This window comes from Oryzias melastigma, linkage group LG4 (genome assembly GCF_002922805.2).
Source record: "Oryzias melastigma strain HK-1 linkage group LG4, ASM292280v2, whole genome shotgun sequence".
NCBI lineage: Eukaryota > Metazoa > Chordata > Actinopteri > Beloniformes > Adrianichthyidae > Oryzias > Oryzias melastigma.
The window spans coordinates 26,547,980-26,571,312 of NC_050515.1; the positions used below are offsets into that span (position 1 = coordinate 26,547,980).

The 23,333-nt window shown below is 37.8% G+C and overlaps 1 long non-coding RNA gene across 2 annotated transcripts in view; it reads left to right on the forward strand.

Moving 5' to 3' along the window:
* Positions 1-2,900: 2,900 nt before the first annotated feature.
* Positions 2,901-23,333, forward strand: part of LOC112137070 — a 93,513-nt gene continuing 73,080 nt past the window's right edge. For both annotated transcript variants that reach the window (XR_002917478.2, XR_002917477.2), the window contains exon 1: positions 2,901-2,964. This is a non-coding gene — a long non-coding RNA (uncharacterized LOC112137070). The remainder of the gene's footprint in view (positions 2,965-23,333) is intronic.

Sequence of the window (23,333 nt, forward strand, 5' to 3'; positions counted from 1 at the left end):
TGTCAACTTAGTCTAATTGTGTGAAAGTTCAAAGTTAAAAGGGAATATATTTTATATATCTTTGCCACTTTGTTTTTATTCTGAGAGCATCATTTTATTATTGTAAGGTGACCACTTTTTCATTTTTGATCAAGCTTGAGTCCAACTATGGAAAGAGTAAAATACCAATTTAGTCAAAAATAATTTTCTTTTAATTTTCAAACTTACTCCTTCCAGAGTTAGACTGATTCATGATTTAAACATTTCAAAGTGATCACCTCACTAAAGGTCGTGATAAAGTCATGCTCTCAGCTTTGACAACCCAAAAAGTGTAGAAAATGTCAATTTTGTCAAAATCTAAAGAATCTTTTACGTTTTTAAGGTACTTTTCACAGAGTTACTGAAACTTCATGGAAAATGATAAACTAGTGGCCTTCCTATAGTTGCTAAAAATCATGCTGACAGCCTAGAAAATGCAAAACGTTTTTAAAAGGACAATTTGGTCAAAATGTATTCTCTTTTAACTTTTAAAGTTACTTTAATGCAGTGTTTTTCAACCTTTTTTTGAGCCAAGGTACACTTTTTCCATGAAAAAAATCCCGCGGCACACTAGCATCCAAAAGGTAAAAAAATTAGTCTGTATTGATGTACACTCCCTCCACAATCTAGTGTACATTTTTTTATATAAGTGGGAATCATCATTAATCAATTTGCTCAAGTTAAACGTATGTCTCTTCAAAACAGTCTACATTTATTATCATTAATGAATGATTAAAAAAAATACTTCTAAATAATCAGTTTTTATTAATGTTTTTTTTCTTTTTTTTAAATACTTCCAAAACTATCAGACAAAGTAAAAACATTCTTTTCTTGTTTCCCTCCACAATAGTGTTGAGAATTCTGGCTCAAAATTCAATTCTTTTGCATTCGTTTTCCTAAAACTGTGGCTCTTTTGGCTACCAAATGGCTATTTAGGTTGTTCGTTTTTTTATTTGATTATTGAATGTTTTTACTAGAGGTGTTTTCTGGAGCTGTTGCTAAGGAGGCGCATCCATCCAAAGTGTTTTTGCATTCTGGGCTCCTTGATGCTGATTGTTTCCTTTATTAGTTCCTTTAGAAATTGAATTAATTTTCAAACCAGAGTTCTGTGTTTCACAGAGCTGAGGACGCCTCCTCCCTTCAGAAGAGAGCAGGTGATGAGCGTTCGCTCATCCTTTCTTCAGAGCTGGCTGAGTCTTTCTCTGCACTCGTGAAGTGCTTCTGCGTTCAGTGGAGGCTCTCATCACAGCTTTCAGGCATAATCACCACACAATTAAGATAATTTCCCAACAACTGCTGGTGGCAAGAAAAGCAATTTTTACGCCCTGTAATCGAGACGGGCTGTCAGATTAAGATAGCAGTCGATTTAAGGGGAAATTGTTTTGGCCAACTCTTTGGAGTGGGATCCAGGTGGGCTCAGATACTGCTCGGCTCTCTGAGGTTGCCTTCCAGCTAAAGCAGTTTTGACTTTGAAAATGAAAGAAACATTTGAGTGTTGGATTGGTGTCCCAGGGCATTTGTCGCCTTATTACCTGCCTCTGCTGCCATCTGCTCCTGCATCTCCTGACAAGAAAGAGGCGAGCAGCCTCTTATCTTGTCTGGTTTTCTCTCCTTCACCTGCCATCCAGTCACTAACTTCATATTAACGGGGACTGCGTGAAATTCGTTAAAGCATGGGGGTGGGCGTTTGAGCAAAAGCCAAAAAACATGCATCCAAAATAAATATTTTTTTGAATGTCTGTTGTTCTTCATTTTTATTTTTAACTAGGTTGCTTCACAAACCAGCATTTTAGACCTCGATTACACCTCCTTTAACTTTCTGTTATGCAGTTAAAAAAATGTTTATTGATTTAATCATGAAATCTACAAGTCAGACATTATTGTTTGACTGAAATAGAGATTTCAATAAATTGATTTAGGCTTTGTCTCTGTTAACTGATGTTTGTGGATTTGTGTAATTGCTGTTTGTGAATGTCTGAGAGGGTTGGAGCGGCTGATGAAGCTCTCAGCCTGAGGCCCTGGGGGGTCTCATAGTCTGCTCCCATCTATCCAATACATCAGGGGTGTCAAACTCAATCGCAAAAGGGGCCAAAATCCAAAACACTCCTTAGGTCGCGGGCCGAACAGGATAAACATTTATTGAACATTCTAAAACTACATCTTTAAAACTGTAACTTTTTAACATAATCATGAACTAGATATATAGTATTAGCTGCAATAATGCTAGTGTGAATGCTGTAAGCAGAATTTGGCTGCTAAAGATGATAGTGCTGAAGCTGAAAACGTAGAAGCTTATAGCTGAAAACGTTGAAGCTAATAGCCAACTAAAATATTAGCTAAATGCCAAATTTGCCTGAAAAACTTAGGTTAGCAAAAACAGCTAGCATGAAGCAAAAAAGTAGCTACATTTTAAAGTAGTCTAAAAAACTGAGTAAAGCCTAAATTAGCCAAAACAGCTAGCATGTAGCTGAAATATTAGCTAAACTCCAAAATAGCCTAAAAAATCTTAGTAAATGCCAAAATAGTCCAAAAAGCTAACAGAATGCCAATTTTTAAAACTTTTAAACTGGCATAATTATGAATAATAAAAGGGCAGGAATATTATTCCAGAATAAATCTACTTAAACCTTAAATAACTTTTAATATTTTACTCTCCTTAAAAACATTTTTGTCAAAATTACACAAGTTGGAAATGAGCGCAAGATAACATCGGGCGAATAATAGCAATAAAATAAAATTATCTGGAGGGCCGGATAGAATTACTCTGAGGGCCGGATCTGGCCCCCGGGCCTTGACTTTGACACGTGCAATAAAACATAAAGCTGAATTGATGCTGTAAATGTTTTAAATGTTTTGTCATATTTATCCTTCCATCTATTTGCAGAACCAGCTGAATTCCTTTTGGGGCCACAGGGTTGCTGGAGCCTTTCCTGGTGATCCCAGAAGGTAAGGTGTACTCTAAACAGGTCACCAGTCTGTTGCAGGGGCACACATCTACGTACAATTTAGAATCCTTAGGTAGTGTTTTTCAACCAGTGTGCTGCAGCACCCTAGTGTGCCTTAAGAGATGGTCAGGGTGCTGTGGGAAATTACCAATTTTCACTCGTCTAAAAACATTTACCATCGCTTGGATATCAGCTCTCTGTTCATCCAAACGGGCCCTGATTTGAGACAGAGTAGTTTGGAACATGAAAAATCATAAAATACTTTTTATTTGATTCTAAAAATGACTCTGATAAGAATGACAATCTGGCCGCAAAAATAGCCGCTAGTTTTGTTTTTTGGGAAAAGCCCCGCCCGCCCCTTCAACTGTCTCCACCATTCATTCTTGGAGGCTAGATCACGTGTCATCCCACTGACCAATCAGAAATGGTTAACGTCCTACTTCCTTGTTCTGATTCGGCTCATAAAGTCTCTCAGTTCCAACAAAAATAACAGGTAAAGCTCGTTTTTAAGTGGTGTAGCTTTTGCAGGATCTGGTATCAGACCGTTTAAAAGGTGAATAAAATAATGAAACTCAGAAACGTGAGTCTGTCCGTGATCCGGATCAGTTTTTGTACTACATCTCCCATGATGCACTGGGTTAAAGTGACGGCACCTCTGCGCTACAGTAACCGCTTGCAATGCAGCAAACACACACATCAGTCTGTTCTCAGTTTTTAAATCCTCTTGATGAAATCAGAAGAAAACAATTTAGTTTTGCTTCAAATTTCTCTCTTTTTTACATTTTTAGATGCTGATGTGTGTGGACTTTTGTCAAGTTAAAACTGTACCTTGGTTAAAAAATGGTTGAAAATCACTGCATTAAGTAAGCTATGGAGTATGTTTTGGATGGTTGGAGGACGCTGGAGTTCCTAGAGGAAACCCATGCAAGCTTAGCGCTAACCACTACACCGCTCATATAATAGTAATGCAAAAACACATCAACGTCTCCAGTAATTCATTCACTCTCAGGAACTTTCCACTGCCTTTGGACTGTGGGAGCAGCAGCTTCTGCCTCAACATAAGTGCTGTAATTACATTTAAATGTCAGAAATGTCTTGATAATCATCCAAAAGTTAAATGTGAAATCTGTATCTAACTTTAAAACAAAGTTATGCATCCAAATCTATATCTGATGATAGTAACAAGATTTCCACTGAAAAAGAAAAAGTAATAAAAAGTCCAAATAGCAAGTTAATCCTGAATCTTCAGGTTGAAATGGAACCTTCTGTTCTGACGAGCTTTACTTGGATCCAAACTGACTTCAGTGTTTCAGTAAAGAACCTCAAAGCTCCTGAGAGAGTAGAGCAGCCTGGTAACTACCTCTCTCTGTCCACTAGATGGCATTGACAGACCTGAATTTATACCCCCCCCCTTTCTTTCCACCAGCTTTTCTGTCTGTCATGTTCAATAAACTGAAGCACAAACTCCAACGTTAGCTGTTATTTGCATAAAGGAAACCACATCTCTTTGCAAATGAGATTTGAATCTTTTTTTTGCTTTTAATTTTGCTCACATCAATAATGTACAATCAGATTGAAGTTGAAGTGAATTTAAGAACAAAACAGAAATTTGATTTTCAACAGAAACCGTGTATGGTATTCTAGCTGTTTAACGAAAAGTACAGAGGGATTTGTTAGGCAACATTTCTGAATGAATAAATGTGTGATAGAAGAGAGATACGATTGAAGCATTTATTTAGCTCCATAAGAGAAATATCAAAGCACATTACTGAGATTCGTTCAGATTTTTATGTTTGATACAGAAAACACTGAAAGAATCCTGCTTGACTGTCAGTGGTTCGGTCTGAGGCAGACGGGGCATTCACAAGCCTGAACTTCTGCCTCTGGAGTTACCCCGCCCTGGAAGACGGACACCTCTGAGGTGACCGTCAGCACCTCTGCACCAAAAAGCCGGGGTGGGGTCGTGTGTTTGAGGCACTCCTTTAGGCTCTATCAGACATGTAAACAAAATCATATTTATCCTATCTTTATTTTTCTATTTTTTTTTTTTTAATCGCAGTGTTTGTCTAGACGGGTTTGAAATTCCTCAAACCGAAAACACTTGGGTTTGTTTTCTCGCTCTGACTCTCAGCAACCACAAAAATGAACATTTTACGGCATTTGTTGGTGTTTTTTTTGGTTCATGTCTGTTTTGGAATTTGTCAGCAATCTGTTGATCATCTGGGTTTTGTTTCAAAAACACATAAACAAAGCGCAGAAGGAAAAAAAAGAGGAAAACTTCTGAGGAATTCCTGCAGAAAAGGTGTCAGGCTGCTGCAGCTCTGCAGGTCAGTGCAGCGACGACTATCTGCAGCCCTCATGCTGGAATGCATCTCCACACCTGAGCATCAACGATAGGAATGTGACCTAATGTCACATTTTCTTTCTTACACTTTCGAAATAAATGACAGAACTGATTAAAAGTTAGCTGCAAATGTCAGAATTTATTGAACATAATTCACATGTGTCAAAGTCAAGGTCCGGATTTAGCCCTCAGAGTAATTATATTTTATTGTTATTAACGGCCCGATGTTATTTTGTGTTCACTTCCAATTTGTAAAATTCTGACAAAATATATCTTTATGGAGAGTATAAAACATTAAAAGTTATTTACGGTTTAAGTTTATTTATTCCGAAATAATATTCCTGCCATTTTATTATTCATAATTTTGTTGAAAAGTTACAGTTTTAAAAAATTGCATTCTGATAACTTTTTGGAATATTTTGGCATTTTCAAAGAATTTTTTTTTCTAGTTACATGCTATGCTAATTTAGGCTTTTTTGTTTATTTTTTTAGGCTGTTTTGGAGTTTGGCTAATATTTACATACTAGCTGTTTTGGCTAATTTAGGTTTTTTTTCAGCTTTTTAGGCTATTTTAAAGTTGAGCTATTTTTCCCAACTAAGTGCTAGCTGTTTTGGGTAACATCATTTTTTTTTTAGTTTATTAGGATAATTTGGCAATTAACTAATATTTCAGCTGGCTATCAACTTCAATGTTTTCCGCTATTAGCTCCAGTGATTGTAGCTATTAGCTTCTGTGTTTTAGCTATCAATTTCAGCATTTTCAGCTATCAGCACTAGCATCTTTAGTGGCCAAATTCAGCTTACATCATTCACACTAGCATTATCACAGGTAATGCTATAAATCTAGTTAATAATTATCTTAAAAAGTTACTGTTTTAAAGTTTTAAAAATTGGCATTCTGATAGCTTTTTGGACTATTTTGGCATTTGCTAGGATTTTTTTAGGCATTTTTGGAGTTTAACTAATATTTCAGCTACATGCTAGCTGTTTCGGCTAACCTAAGCTTTTTTTAGGGCTAATTTGGCATTTAGCTAATATTTTAGCTGGCTATCAGCTTCAGTGTTTTCAGCTATCAATTTCAGCATCTTCAGCGGCCAAATTCAGCTTACAGCATTCACACTAGGGTTATCACAGGTAATCTAGTTCATAATTATGTTAAAAAGTTATGGTTTTAAAGTTTTAAAATGTAGTTTTAGAGTGTTCAATAAATGTTTTCCTGTTCGCCCCGTGACCTAAGGTGTATTTTGGATTGTGTCCCCCTGTGTGATTGTGTTTGACACCCCTGCCATAAATGAAGCTCAAAGCAATATTTCGTAGTGCAGATGTTTTGTTCTGCAAGTGCACAAATGGAAATGTACCTGTGCAAACTGCAGCAGCAGCGTTTGTACATTTGTTAGCCGAACGTTTGCATTTAATAAAGATCTCCAGAATATTCCGCTGTGATAAATCTCTGCAGCATCTCCATGCTAGCTGGTGATAAAAAGCCCACTGCAGGGCTGAGGATCTGGAGAGGCGCTCTGGCACAATGACATTGTCTGAACTGCAGCCTCCACGACTCAGCGACAGCCCTTTAGTGTTTCCTGTCAAACGGAGCGTTGCTGCTTTTAGTTCACTTTAAGTGTCTAGACAGTGGTTTCCCTGCTCCGCTGGTTCTCCTGGATTGAGGCCAAATCTTCACTCTTGGAGGCGATAAGAGCCTTATCTTGCTGTTAGAGGGCCTAGAAACTGGAGCAGAGCTCAAGTGAGTGTCAGTCAGGTGGGAGTGAGGGCGCCTTTGAGGAGGGTTAGTCAGTCGGCTCATGTGCAAACAGGCCTGCGTATTCACTGGAAAAAAATTCAAAACGAGGAGCTAGATTTTTTTTATTTTTTTATATACGAAACTGTAGGAAACGTGGGTCCTGCTTGTTTAACGCTCACCATTGTTGTGCGGATCATTCTGCATCTGCAGGACACAATGCGAGAGAAGTTCATGCGACACTCCGTGGTCCTCAAATTTGCAGGAAAAAAAAAGCGGCATGAATTCTAAACCCCATGAAGCCGTTCATGAAGAATGCAAAACAACCAAAGGCAGCTATTTACTCTGCAGCACGGCGCTGATAAATCATGAGATTGAGGTCATCCATTGACGTACAATGAACAGCCTACATTCTTCCTGACAAAGGGCAAGAGGGTAATACAACGACTATTCAGACGCTTCCCTTTATGCCCGTCTTTGCCGCAAAATGTTTGTTGTGAAGAGTCCAAGGTCCCCCATGTAAAAATCCGACCGTGGATTGTACGCTGGTCCTTGTTTGAAGTCCATTGTGGCTGTATTCCCCAGCCAGGTAACACAAGAATGCTGCTTTTATTCTCAGCATAGTTGATCCACAATATTGGCAAATGGTCCTTAATTCCCCTCCATGCAAGGTAACTCTCCAGCTTGAAGTATTTCAGACTCTTTTCTCTTCTCTCTGAATGGCAGGCTTGTATGGAGAAATGAAAAGGATTCAATAGATGTGGATGATTTATTCAAGGAAAAAAAGCACTAAGACTTTGGAATGAGAAGCATGACTGTATTCTTTTTACGAAGGACACGTTATTTTCCACAACACAAGGCAGAATCTGCGGCTTTTCAGTTCATTCTGCTGCGCACAAAAGGGTTTAGGTTGGAGAAAAGAGGGAGACGGGACAGGGTGCAGACAAAGTTTGTCCGAGTTCACAGATCCCCCCCCGTGTTTGTGGCTCTGTTTGGTCCGTTACAAACTGCAAATTCACACCCGTCACATCTTTTCCGTAAGGATCTGTCAGGTTTTTTTAAATCAATCAGTTTGCAGTAAAAACTCTAAGGTTGTGTCTAAATTCCCTTCCTAGTTACTAAAAAACATATAGTGGAGGACTATAAAGTGCCCTGGATTTTAAAGGCAATTCGCACACCATGACCACTACTTTTCTTTTGTTTTTCTAAACGCCGGATATGACGTCACCGATTTTGCAAGGTCAAAATAGAATCAATAAGAACATTTGACGACTTTATTTTGACTACATTCTGTTCTGATGTTGAAAACGTGGATAGTTTATTTAAAAAAATGCATTCAAACACGTTTTCTCTGTTGGAAATTGTTCGAGCGTAATGGATTGTGGTTCATTCGCAAAGCTAGTGAGCATTGATAAACGCTAGGGGTGATCAGATCACAAAACTCATGGTTTGGATCGTGTCACGGGTTTAGGGTCACAGTTCAGATAATTTTTCGGATCAGTAAAAAATAAAAACAAAAAAACGACAATAAACAATATGAAAGCTAAATTCATTTTTGGAAACTCTTCAAATCATATTTTCGATAAGCATATAAAGTACTTCACACACACAATATTTATATATGCAACATCAAAACATTTGGTCATTGAGGCCTATTTAATAAAACCAAACATCTTTCAACTTTGAAATGACATGCTAAAGCATGCCGTTTCTGATTAGATGTACATGTCTTGAGACCAAATCTACAAAAACTGAGAGAAAAGAATATGTTCAGTCTGAACTGAACATTTGTCTGTGTGCTCTTATTTTGAACTCTGAAAATACCTGGCTTCATAGCAGAACTTAAAATATTCGTTGTGTCACTTAGTAAACATTCCTGTTTTTACAATTACCCCTTAAAATACCCCGAAAAACAACAAATACCTCTTATTGCAACAACTACATTTATTCTTGGGTTCAGTTAAAACACGCTCGGCCAACATGCAGCAATCTGGATCTTAGCTGCTCCTATTACATCATGAATTTCCATCAGTTTTTGTGCTGATCGCATTTAAAACACCTGAGAATAAAATCAAGCAGAATAGAACCTTTAGAATGTTATCTGCTCAAATGAATGGTCAATATTTTCAATAAAACCTCAAATGTTGAAAGATTATTCAAATCTGTATTTAGATTTGTGAACGATCTAAGAAAAGAAATGAAAATCCAGTTCAACAGGACATTCATAAAATAAATTTTTCTGTTTAAATTGATAAGGTTACCTTTTATTATTTGTGTAAAATTGTGTTAAATAGCACTCGGCTGCCAGCTTTGCCTTTCTTAACCCGAATCATTTTGCTTTTTTAATTGTGATCTTTAAAATTGTTTTTGCATTGATGTTGTTAATGTGATTTGTACTTTAGGGCCACCATACTCACTTGTTACACTAAATTTAAGACACCAAAATCAGATTAACTTGCTGTTTTTTTTGTAAAATCTAAACAAATTATCTCAATATTTTACGAAATCTAATAAATGGAATTGTTTCATCTTTATTTAGTACTTAAAAAAAAAGTTTCTGGAATTTTGTTTTGATTTAAAAATTTTTATGTTTTTAGTTAATCATTTTGCTTTTTTAATTGTGATCTTTAAAATGGTTTTTGCGTTAATGTTGTTTGTACTTCAGGGCCACCGTACTAAGTTGATACACTAAATTTAAGACTAAAAAGTGAGATTATCTTGCTGTTTTTTTCTAAAATTCAAGCATTATATATATATATATATATATATATATATATATATATATATATTCAAATTTTATGAAATCTAATAAATAAAAATGTTTCATCTTTGTTTTAGTTCTTTTTCTAAAAATACATTTCTAGCCTTTTGTTCTGATTTAACAAAAATGTAATGTTTTTAATTAATTATTTTGCTTTTTTAATTGTGATCTTTAAATGTTTTTTGCATTGGTGTTGTTTATGCGATTTGTACTTTAGGGCCACCATACTCACTTGTTACACTAAACTTAAGACTAAAAAGTCAGATTAACTTGTTGTTTTCTAAATTCCCAACATTATATCTCAATGTTTTATGAAGTCTAATAAATAAAAATCAGACGAATCTCTAAAAGTTTTTGAATTAAAATGGGAATAAAAGTAAACAGTAATTTTGAGGAGCTGATCAAAAGTTTGTTTTAATAAAAACAGACTGGTTTTCCCCCCAAAGATCCAGTCTCTGTCCTCTGAAGGTTCTCTTTTTATTTCTTTGATACGATCGCTGTGTTTTGATGCTCCGCCGGCTCTGACATTTGATGGCGTCGGCTGTCAGGCCTTGTCTTGGATTAAGGGCGAGCATCAGGCAGACACACGTCCTTTCTACTTTTGTAATGGTTGCTTTTTTTATCTGGGCGAAATATAATTTTTATCTCACTTCATTCAGAATGACAGTTCCTCAAAATCGCTCCACAGCGAGGGATATTCATTACTTTTTGTAGACCTGCCTGGGTAGCCCGTCAACTTTTCATCTCCCTTCATCTCTCATCTATTTCACTCTCTCAGAAAGCTTTTTTTTTCCTGGCAATTTTCCTGCTTTACTTTGCTATGACCTTCCTACTTAAATTGCTTGGCTCCTGTTATTCACAGTTTGAGATTTACAGAGAATAATATTGCACTGCAGGATTTCCCACACGCTTAGGTGCCCAATAACTTGTGACAGAATTTCTGTGACCTGCTTGTCTGTATTTTCTCAGCTTAGGTGAAGGTGATGGGGGGCTGTAGTTCTCATCTGGCTCCCCTGAACAAAAAAAATGCTTCACTTAAATGAAACTGCAGCTGCAGTTCACACCAGTTGATGTATTCAGGAAAGTGCAATGAAAACAGAGTTAATAAAGCACATTTTTTTTCAGTTTTTCTGAGCCAATCAAGGGCAGCGGCAGACTCAGGGAGCAGGATCGTGTGTTTGTTTGTTTGTGTTGGCGGCGCCGTTTTCAGGTCAGAGGAGGAAAACGAGGTCAGCACAACAAACCCGGCTGCTCGGGCAAACTCATAACAGCCATAATGGCTGATGTAAAATTCTTGCTTTATTTAAGACAGTGAGCGCTCATTTCCTGTCTTGTCGCCACAACACAGAAACGTACAAAAGGAAATGTGCACCAGAGGAGCTCATTCAAGTTTCTCTGCCTCCTCCCAAGCAAAGAGGCTTTCACATTGTCCCTCCCTCATTTTGCAGCACATAATAGTGTCTGGAAGTCTCTGCGGCCCATTGTCAACTCCAGGACTGGTTGTCCATTTGGAACGTCTAAAATACTGGGAGGGCTTTAATCTTTCTTCATTATTTTCCAATTTTGGATAAATGTGCTCATAATACCGCCCTCTTCTTGTAATGAAACTCTTTGACACTCTCCAGTCCCTCATTTTGTCCCTCCTCACCACCTTTTTCACCTGCTTTCATCTTTGACGGAGGACAAATAAGTGTTGCAAGCGTGCGCTCAAAACGCAGAGATAGAAGGATAATTGAGTCGATAAATGTCGGGGATCATTGTTGGGGCTCGTTCAGTCCAAAATCAATATGTACATTTTCATATTTCTGCTATTTGCCTGAACAGGGATGCTTGACCCAAGAGAGGCTGCGATTGTGCGGCTGGTTGGCTGGACGGCTGCGGCCGCGCTGAGACCGCCTGCCCACCGTGGCATCCTCTTCACAGCTTCCAACACAACCACTTTTCAATTTATTTTCAACAACACGTATGACCACTCCAATTGTGCCAAAGACTACATTAACAAAATGAAAAATGTGAATAATTTGCAGCATGCGCGGGTGAAATTAGGCCACGCGCAATAATATCGGCGTGCCTTGATCTGACCCCAGAGGATGCTGGGACTGTGACGGATGTGATTGGCTGCCAGCACATCAGCCCCAACGCCTGAGCTCCTGCCGGTGGTCACCGATCTTCAGAACGTGGAGGGACACGATGAGCGAGGACTTTCCTGATGTGTTTTTACATGCTTGTCTGCCGCAAACGCGCCAGCACGCGCTCGCCGTGATGAGCCATCTCGGTGCAAATGGGAGTCTGATGCCGTTCCACGTTCCTGGAAGCACATTTTTGGAAATAGATTGCAGAGGAACCCTCCGCAGATGCTCAGTGTCAGCCATGCTAATTAAATAAGTGTGTGGCGACACGACCATCGTGTTTGGTATCACTGTGACCGCGCTAATGGGACTTTGAACATGCTCCACTCAACACAGAGAAACTGCCGTCCTCAAATCTGCAGCTACTGTAGTGATAGGAAATGATATCTAATAAGGTCTGTCTGCAATGGACTGGCCAACTGTCCCAGGTGTCTTTCATATGGATAGGCTCCAGCAACACCATGAACAGGAATAAGCAGGTAAAGAAGCTGGATATCAAATAATGATAATTTTTCTTTAAGACTGGTAGTGCTGCCTCTATGTGGATTTATATTAACATTATTTCTGATACAATTGAAGCATCTTCTCTAAAGACTTCCAAAGAGATCATCTGTGAGAGGATCTTTGTTCATCAGGATTTCTTCGTTTTATCACTTTAGTTCTTGTTTTATGTTGCTTTCTGTTGCGCACTTCTACATAATTCTTTTCTCCTGCTTCCGTTTGTGCTGCAGTTTTCTTCTCTGGCTTTTTAAAGTCATCACTTTGAAATATTAACGCATCATAATTCTGGTTCTGGCCTCTTACACACCAGGGGTGTCAAACTAATGTTGGTTTAGGGGCCACATTCAATCCGTCTGTGGACCAATAACATAACAGCTAAAGAACGTATGATCAACTTGTTATCTGTAGATTTCAAAGTCAAGGCCGGGGGGCCGGATCCGGCCCTCCAGATCATTTTATTTTATTCTTATTAATGGCCTGATGTTATCTTGTGCTTATTTCTAACTTGTATAATTTTGACAAAATATATTTTTATGGAGAGTAAAATATTGAAAGTTATTTAAGGTTTAAGTTGATTTAATCTGGAATAATTGTCCTGCCTTTTTATTATTCATATTTATGTCAAAAAGTTACGGTTTCAAAGTTTTAATAATTGACGTTCTGCTAGCATTTTGGACTATTTTGGCATTTTCCAAGATTTTTTTACGCTATTTTTGGAATTAGGTAATATTTCAGCTACATGTTAGCTATTTTGGCTAACATAGGCTTTTTTCAGTTTTTTGTACATTTTGAAGTTTAGCTATTTTTTCAGCTACATGCTAGCTGTTATGGCTAACCTAGGTTTTTTTTGTTTACATTTTTTAGGCTACTTTGGCATTCGGCTAATATTTCAGCTGGCTATCAGTTGCAGGGTTTTCAACTGTTAGCTTCAGTGATTTTAGCCATCAATTTCAGCATCTTCAGCTATCAGCACTTGCCGCCAAATTCATCTTACAGCATTCACATTAGCATTATCGCAGGTAATGCTATATATGTAGTTCATAATTATGTTAAAACGTTACAGTTTTAGAGTGTTCTATAAATGTTTCTCCTATTCGGCCCATGACCTAAGGTGTGTTTTGGATTTTGGCCTGTTGTGCGAGTGAGTTTGACACCCCTGCCCAATCATATCAATACAAGCTGAAACATTACCCCAAAAATGCTGATCACTCATGTATTTTGAATCCTGACAGCCTTATTTTTGGTCACAACCTATAGTAAGGTGACCAGTTTGTCCTTTTTGATCAAGTTTATGTCTAACTTGGTGAAAAGAGATTTTAAGGATTAAAATACATTTCAACCAATTTGACATTTTTCACACTTTTTGGATTTTCAAGACAGGGAGCGTGATATTTTTCAAATCCCATAGCTAAAGGACAACTTTGTCATTGTGAACAATTTGCAGTCTTAATGATCCTTAAAGTTTTAAAGAAGCACTAACAGGGGCAACACCGCGGGCCCCTCTCCTCCTCCGAACCCAGCTTACGCTAGGTCAGGGGTCAGCAACCTGAGGCTCCGGAGCCACATGTGGCTCCTTTTATTCCTCCATTGTGGCTCTTTGGCTTTGAAGAAAACTTCAAATTTAACTAATTAATTAACTAATTAATTACTTATGTTTAGATTTTTGACATGTCAGACAGGCTGAACTGCTTAAAATAATAGTAAAAGGCTAATCTACTGTCAAGAATAGTTTATTATCAGAGCAACATTATCTTATTGCATTTGGATTTTACACTACTGTTATGTTTTTATTCACTAGTAAAAGAAGAAAAAGGATGAAGGAACATAAAAGTCACAATAATAGAAAATCTCATGTTTCCTACATTTTTATTGAAGTAAATCTGCTGCAGCTGAATGATCTGATTAAACACAGGATGTGTTTTATTTTGAAAGGAACTTGAATCTGCTATTGTTGTGTATATATGCATATATAAAAACTTTATTGTAGAGAACATTTGAAAACTATATTTTATAAATAAATTGCTTAATGGCCACAAAAACATAAACGGTGTATTTTTCTAACTTTGAGGTGAAACTTTGCGGCTCTCGCTGAGTTTCGGTCCATAAGAACCTGGACCAAATGGCTCTTTTAGCATTAAAGGTTGCAGACTCCTGTGTTAGGTCTACACTGGATGCGGAAGCGGCGCAGAGTGGAGTGCACGCAGCATCCTCTCTCTCCTGCAATTCACGCCAGACGTGCATTTTTCTGCAACGGTTGACAGGCGCTTCCGCAATCATGGTTAAATAAATACCATAAAAATATCAATTAATGTTTTTTCATGTCTGTATTTTTCTGCTTTTTAATTTTAATTTGCATATTTATTTATCTAATTAGTGATCAATAAATAATGAACTATTATTCTATGTAGTCAAGAACTGCTTTATGAGGGAGACATTTCATTATGAAAACCACTGTCAGTCAGTCATAACAATAGCTTGCATTTGTGTCACATTACCGTCATCCTTCCATGCTCTTGAACTTGATGTTCTCAAACCTCTTCAGAAGCTCAATCCATTGTTTTCACATCCAGACCTTGGATTTTCTCAATAGCTTGTTGAATAGTTTTTACATAGAATTTATTCATTTTATGGGCTATTGACTTTTGTCTGAGTGATGTACTAAGAGTGAGAATGAAAATTATACTTTGTTTGAAAGCTGTCTATTTGAATTTACTTTTTCATTTTATTCTGAAGGGAAACTGTATTGTATCGTTAGACTATGATGGGAGCTCAGTTTAGCTGAGTCGACATGTGCTCATAACCTGCTGGTAAAAACAAAATAACACTTCAACATCTGAGGCGTCGGCGGTGACGCTTAAACACAACATTTTTATCATACTGTAACTTTTCAACCGTTAACACGATAATTCCAGTAGATTCTGAAGGAGAAAAGCAGCTCGATGAGCCGCTTTTCTCCTTCAGAATCTACTGGAATTATCGTGTCAACAATTAAAAAAATTACATGCTGTTTGACTCCATTTTATGTTAATAATAAAGGGTAATCTTACCAATTTCAACAGAAAAATGTACAATATTTATTTCATGAATGTCCTGCCAAACTGGATTTTTATTTCCTGTCTTAGATCGTTCACAAATAATAGTTGTATTAGTTTCATAGTTTATATTTCTATTCTGATGTTATTTCCTCATATTTTAAGTTTGATCAGCTCAAAAGCTGATAGAAATTCATGTTGGCCACATTTAATACCTTCAACAAAGACGCACATCGCTGCATTGCCTGAAACATTTTAATCACTTCCCAGGATAAATGTACTTGTTGTTCTACGAGATATTTTAGGGGATAATTGTAAAAACAGGAATGGGTTGGCTCAGTGAAAATGTTCAGAGCAGCTATCGAGCCATGTAGTTTCAGCTTTCAAAATAAAAGCGGCCAAGTAAATTCAATGAAGTTATTTTTCTACATTCTAGACATTGCACTGACCCACCTCCGCCCCGTTCTCCTTCTGACCCTTCCACTTGCCTCGTCATTGCGCTGGCCCTCTTACGCCTGTTCTCCTCCTGGCTGTTCAGTCCGGCACGGTCCATCCTGCAGAATGTGTGGTGGATCGTCTGTGTTCCTGTCTTGACCTGGACCTCGCCTCTGGCTCGTCTCGCAACCCCAGCTAACCTCAGTTCCATTTGGTTGGCCATGAACTATTCAAACAGGTAGTTGTAGGGTCAGATACGCTAATTGTTCTTTATCAGTTCTGGTACACCGCCTGTCCGTCCTGGGAGAGGATCCCCTCTTTATGCGAACTTCCCTGAGGTTTCTTCTTCTTTTATCCCCAAACCGGGTTTTTTAAGACTTTTTCCTTTTTAAGATGCAGGGTCAAAGTGCAGGGATTCCCAGCTTTAGTTAAGTCTGTTTAACATCCAGCTGCTATTTTTTTTTCAGTCTTTATCTTCTGTTTAGATGGTACAACGCCCACTGAGACAACTGTGTCGTAAGGCCGGGCCATATATGTAAAATTGGATTAACCACCATCTTTGTCTGGGCTCTGGAGGTCTCTTCACTAAATCCAAGGTCATCACTAGCATGCAAGATTTCTCTGGCCAGAGTCCAACTGACGAAGACTTCTGACTGTTAATGATTTATCGTGAAACGCTTCACAATTAAATCTTTCAAATTCTCTCCTTATTGAAATATTTCTTATAATCTGGTGGGAGAAAAAGGTGATAGTCTCCACAAACACTATTTATAATTAATGTTTTACAGATAGGACTCACAAATCCGATTTAATATGAGACTGTAGTGACTTGATGATAAATCTTTAATGTTAATTGTCTTGCTTTGGTTTTGCCTGTTCATGAGTTTAAAGACCCACTCCAATGAATAGTGTTGGTTGTGTTTTTGTAGCATTTTTTACAAACGATGAGGACATATAGGAAGAATACTGATCTTATACCTGGATTTCTGAGTATTTCTTTATTCAAATTATTGTGAATCAGGAGCAGACGAAAAAATACTGACTGAATTTCATTTTATTTATTTTTTTGTGACGTAGAAGCTACAGTGGCCAGGTCACAAGCTCCCTGCTCCTCTCCATTCTGATGCATTTACAAATCAATGCATCCATGAACGTCTTTGTTTTCCTCGTCTGGGCTGCAATCTGGATCAGAACTGTACGACTGGATAGTTCTGATATTGCTCGCCAGTTTGGTTGCATCGTTAAGGTCAGGTTGGGGTTGTGACCCAGCCAGCAAGGCCAAATGAACCCCATATAGTTTGAAAGGGAGCAGAAAATGTGGAACTTGATTGGGTCTTCAGCGGCCAAATTCCGCTTACAGCATTCACACTAGCATTATCACAGGTAATGCTATATATCTAGTTCATAATTATGTTAAAAATTTATGGTTTTAAAAATGTAGTTTCAAATTGTTCATTAAAGGTTTGTTCTGTTCGGCCCGCGACCTCAGTTGTGTTCTGGATTTTGGCCCCTTGTGCGATTGAGTATGACACCCCTTCTTTAAGTCGTTAAAACTCTTGGACACATGAGGGATTGTGGGATTGGTGTTCCCCTCACAGAGGTGCAGGATCTGCAGGGCAGGGTTCATTCGCTGCAGCTTTCACGCGTCCGTCCACATCTGTGAAGGCGTGGATGCTTGTAAAGCCGCGCAGAGACACGGGACGGATGAGGCATTCATCATCAGCATAATATGAGCGTTAAGGATGAATGCAGCCAAAATGAAAGCTGATGTGAGGAAAGCAGAAGGTGCAAAAAACTGTTTTGACTTAAGCGTTCATTGAAAAAAGAAAAAGAAAAAACGGAATTCTGGGTTTTTAATCTTTTGCTCCGAGCACTGCACAGCTAAGCTCTGGTTCGGGATGACAGGTCCCCCACCTGGACAAGCTTGGACAATGTCTCTGCTATGTCTCATTTCTGTGGGAACAGTGCAGCACAGACAGCTAATCACGTCCGGAACCAAAGGCACCTGCCCTATCTGCCTCTACATTTGGTTGGGAATCTTTAAAGAGGCTAAACCTCACTTTCATGCTTGTCTTTTATTCACGGTAAGTGCTTATCGAGAGCGAGCTGTTGCCACTGCCCCATCTTCCCTCCCACAAGCTCTGAGAATGCTTGACGTAAGTACAGCCAATCTGGGTAAATACGAATCTCTCCTTGCTGTCACTGCTGGCATATTATGCCCCTGAGGGAACATTCTTTTCATAATATCATAAGCTGCTTAGCGGTGTGCTTCTATTTAAGGCATACATATTAATAGCTATAAGGAAATCATATTTGAACTGTTCTCTGCAATCAATGTCTTTGGGTTTGCTGTTATACTTTGTATAAGAAGGTGCTAATAACTGGGAGGCACTTCAACTGGGCAATCTAATCCCTTTGTGCGATGAAGGCTCGTCTTGGCAGGAGAGGCTGCCGGATCACGGGACAGGGTGCTGCCGAGGTTTGGATCCTCAGATCACCCAGAAATACCAGACCCAGTTGACTGCTCTGAAACAAAAAAGTTGCAGCTGATTTAACAATTATGAAAGGGGGGGGGTGACCTTGTTGTGACCTCATCTGCTCACGCTCCAGTCAGAGTGAAATAGGAATAAAAAAAAACATTTATTTTTTATGTTTGAAAGTAGGTTTTTAACCAAAACAAAATAAACGTGTTAACCCTTTGATGCCTATTGATGCAAATATGCATCAACTGCTCTAAAATCGCCTTCATTTAGCATCTGCTTAAAAGTCGGAACAGCAGTGATTATTTTTTTCATAGCTGGAAAGAAATTCAGAGGTTAATACAAGAAAAAAAAACTATACTAAATGAATATTTTCATATATTTTAGCATTATACTTTTAAAAAAGGAAAAAAAAACATGAAAATACAGTTGTTTTACAGAAATTCAGCTTTTATTTTCTGTTTTATGAGTGGAAGTTGTGCAGGAAAAGACCCCTTTGCAGAAATGATAACACTTTAAAAAAATAAGATTTTATTTATCCTCACAAAAGTAATTTACTGAATTTAATGAATGTTTACTGACAGTTTTTTTTCTTATGATAGGATTTAAGCAATCTGAGAAAAAAAAAATCCAATAACCCCGTTTAAAAAAAAAACATTTAAATTTTCTTTAAATAAAAATGCATGGTGTTTTCCTGAATTCAGCTCAGACGTATATAATTGTGGTTATCTTGTTTCGGGTTCAGGAGCAACACTTAAACATCTCTGACCCCTGACCCTGTTCTTGTTGATCCACCTTCCAAAACCACAGTTTCCTCACCCAACGTGGAAGAATAGAGCTGCACATCCTGCTAGGTGATGAGGCAGTACCACGGCCGTCCACCAGGGGGTGCTGACTCACAGGAAGAGCCTGGCTGTGGTTGCTGGGCCGCAGCTCTCTGAGCTCAGTTGAGTGCTTCAATTGTGGGGATATTTTCCTCTAAGCCTGTGGTTGACAGCAACACAGTGCACTTATTTAAAGCAATTTCAAACATGTCTTGTCTGACAAGTTTTAAATCCTACTTAACGCCCCGTAACAGCCACCAGTTTTCTGTCAGAATTAAAGAATTCTCAAAGGCTGAGAAATTATCGCTTTCATTTTGTTCGTCACTGTTGTTTATAAAGGACACAGCAGGGATGTTTACCTAGGGATGAATATATCACATTTGCATTTTGCAGAAAAGGCTTTTAAAAGTTAAACTTGTATTTTTTTAATTGCTGCAATCAGCGTGAAGAGGAGAAACGGAGGCCTAAACCCCCCCACCTTTAGAGTAGGGCTGGGTATTGATTACAATTTCCAGAAACCATTCGATTCACAAGAGCAATTCCAATTTTTTTCAATTCTTCAATTAAATAAAATTTTGAGTTTGCAGATTTATACACATTTGTTTAGATGTACATTAATAATCTACTACTGTATATGTTTTGAATATGTTTATTTTAACCTGATATTGTTCAAATATTGTGAAATTTTAGATTGTTAATATCATCCAGTGTTACATGGATTCTCTAAAGAAGAAGTTTTAACAAAAATGTTCAGATCATTAACATTATAAACATTGTTCTGCTTCTCCAGGAGGACGTTTCAGTTTGACCACTAGATGGCGATCGCGCTATAGCATTACACCTTATTCAAGAAGAAGAAGAAAGTATGAGGAAAAGACGATGTTTTTCACTACTTAAAAAAAATATTTCCTTAAGAGTTTGTAAAATTCATGCCTGTGAGTTTATAAAGATGTTCATTTAGTCAGAATGTATGTTTACGTCGACCAGGCGTTAGCATTAGCCATCCTATGGGAAATTTTATTAAATGTTAGCATCAAGCTAGTAAACTTCAGTTTTATGTGCTAAATCGATTTGTGATTTTTGATTTATTAAGCTTAAATCGATTCTAATCGATTTTATTAACCCCCAAAAAAGTGAATAAAACCTGAAAACATCTATTTTAGAACTAACCAGATTATTATCCAAGATTTTTTATCAACATTAAAACTGAATTTGGGCTCCCGACCCCCCCCCTTGCAAAGCATTTATTTACATCCAGACATTGGATAACAGATCTCGGCCTGCCTCATGCCGTGCCTGCAAAGATGGGCTTCACCTGCACAGATTTCCTATTCTTTATCAGTCCGAGAAGAAGAAGAAAAAAACAAATCAACAAATGTAACAATCTGTCCCCTGTCCTGCTTGTGATTGCATGTTAGGGAGTGAGGCGATAAGCACACTGGTACGTGTTGTTGCTGTGTGAAAGACACCCTTTATCGGCTCATACCTCTGACTTGTGCTTAGTCTAGTCAGCCGCAGAAATATGAAGGAAATCTGATAGCAGAACGGTCCCATCTTAACATCAGCGCGAGTGCACGCCTCGCAACCTAATGCTTATCCTTTCTGGGCCTTGTCTTCTGCGGGGAAAAAGCCTGTTGCAGGGAGCATCATCCAGAAGCGTCTTCTCAACCATGAGTTGTGAGTAAATGCAGTCAGATTTGTTTCCCCGCAGACCCATTTGTGACTTAATATCTGAGCTGTGGCTGACAGATACATTCTCGAGTGATTCAGTCAGGTGTAACCGATGTCATCCTTTCATTCGGATCTTTTTTGAAAGAAAACGACACACCCCAAAGAGGGAAGATTCGACTCCTTTTTCCCCGCCTCCGTCTGGGTTATCTCGCTCCCAAATTTGCCGGTGGTCCCCGCACCTCATCCCACCTGACGCCGCGTCCTCTCCCCGAGCACCTTTTGATTTCGTGGCTCTTTCCAGGTTTGCCAGAAAAGACTGAGGGGGTCTCCATCAAAAGAGCGCACAAAGGCATTTGTTTCCCGCTATATTTGCCACCATCAACAGCCACATCTTGCTTGTTAGCTGTGCAGAGCAAATGGGAGCGTAGATAGGGGTATTTGGAGGTGGAAGAAAGAAGATAGCATCCGGGCTAAATGAGGGGAGATTCACACAGTATAATGAAGGCTGGACCCATGGCTTCACGGCTGATGGGTATCTAAAAAGGCCTGGTAAATACTGTTTCGGAACAGAGGCTTTATCTGCAGATATACATATCCCCTGCAACCAGTGCCCCCCACATGAGGGCCCGGGCTATCTTCTGGATCACTTTTATTCTTGTTTTTCATCTGAAAGGGTGGAAAAAAGTGAGACCTCAGTTTAACTCTGAGAGTCTGTGCCACATTCCTGCAGATAGGAGCTTTGACAGAGGGGGAATCTAATCTAAATGCTGCAGATTAAAGCATTTAAATAATGTGCAGAGATGCAGGTTTGGGTTAAAAACAGTCTTTTCTACAAAGTCCGTAATGCAAGGCGTTTTTCTTTATTTGGATCATTTAAACGCAAAAATAATAAAGAGGTGAAACAAAAAAAATGCACAGAAATTTACTTTATTTCAAAGAAATAAAATCAAGAACAGATAAATCAATACAGTCATTGATAACAGTAATCATTCAGTTATTCAATTATTTTCAGTTATTTACACACACACACACACACACACATATATTCAATTGCATTACTAATAGCAGGCACTCATTACAATCAGCCTCTGGACTCAGACATCAACAACAACCAGTGACCTTAACCATTATAAAAAGTACTTTTATGTATTTATTGTTAAACGGACTAATGTTTGGACTTTGTTTTAACTCTGGGTGTAGATCATTCCACAGTTTTACTCCAGTTACTATAATGCAAAATCTTTTTAACCTTTAATTGTCTTCAAGTTCAATGTCTCCTTTATTCTGTGTTCTCCATCTCCTTAGAACGTTCTTTGGAAATTAATTGGAAGCATGTTATATGTTATTTTATATAGAAATTGAAATAGAAGCGGAAACCTGTCATAAAGACAGAGGTGAAGGTTTGCCTTCCTTTTATCGATGCAAATTTGTATTGAAAGCACTGATTTATAGTGCTATGAATGTATAAATGTATGCTCGACTTTTATCGTTTTCAACAGTTCACTAAACAAATTTCACTAGAATTTCTCTAGTATTGTGTTTAGAAGCTGGGTTTTAGAAAATATAACATTTTTTTAAAATTGTATTCAAGTTCTAAATTTTCCAGACTGTAAATCAAACACATTTTTGCCAAAATATCTGCAATTTTGTCCATTACCAAATTGTCGGAATTTTAAAGTTCAAGTATCACAAATTAGTTTATTTTTGCTAAGTTATAACAAAACTGACTGATTTTCAAAATGATTGATCTATTCAAATTTTATTCTGTATTTATTTCTATACTTTCTTTTACCTGTGTTTTATCATTTTATTTGAACTCTCTCTCTTAAACTCTGTGTTTTTTTTTTTACATCAATTAGCCGAGGGACTCCAAATGTAAACTAGCCTGTGGCTATAACCTGGCATATTTACATTTATTTTATTGTTCATTAATATGCATTTTCCATTTCTTAATGAAGGTTTTTTAAAATTTCCAACTGTTTACATTTTGTTAGTCCCCCCATGACATATGTTTATATTAAAATTAAACGTTCCCAGTAGTGTTTTAATTATGATTAGAAACTTTTGAACCAAAATACCACAACCTAACTGTCTTAAAATAACATTTTTCATGTTGATCTGAAGCCTCTGTTTCCAAAATCTCCTCTGAGGGGGCGTGGCTTTTGGAGCTGAGCTGAGCTGCTAATTTCTGGTAAAGAAATTCCAGGAAGGGTTTCTTTAATATCACAAAAGATTTGTAGAAATTCTCAATTTCTCTACGTTTATTCTCAAACCTTTGTCTTATATTGTTTGAAAAAATCAAATTCACAAATTTTCTTCGAGAAGTTTCTCTACATTAGCTGCCCAAAGCCAAATTGTACTAAATATAGTCTTTGATAGTCAAAAAAAAAGTCAGAAATCTTAAAAAACGTTATGACCTTTGCAGCCATTTATGTCTCTGATTTACTCGCTTTGTTTC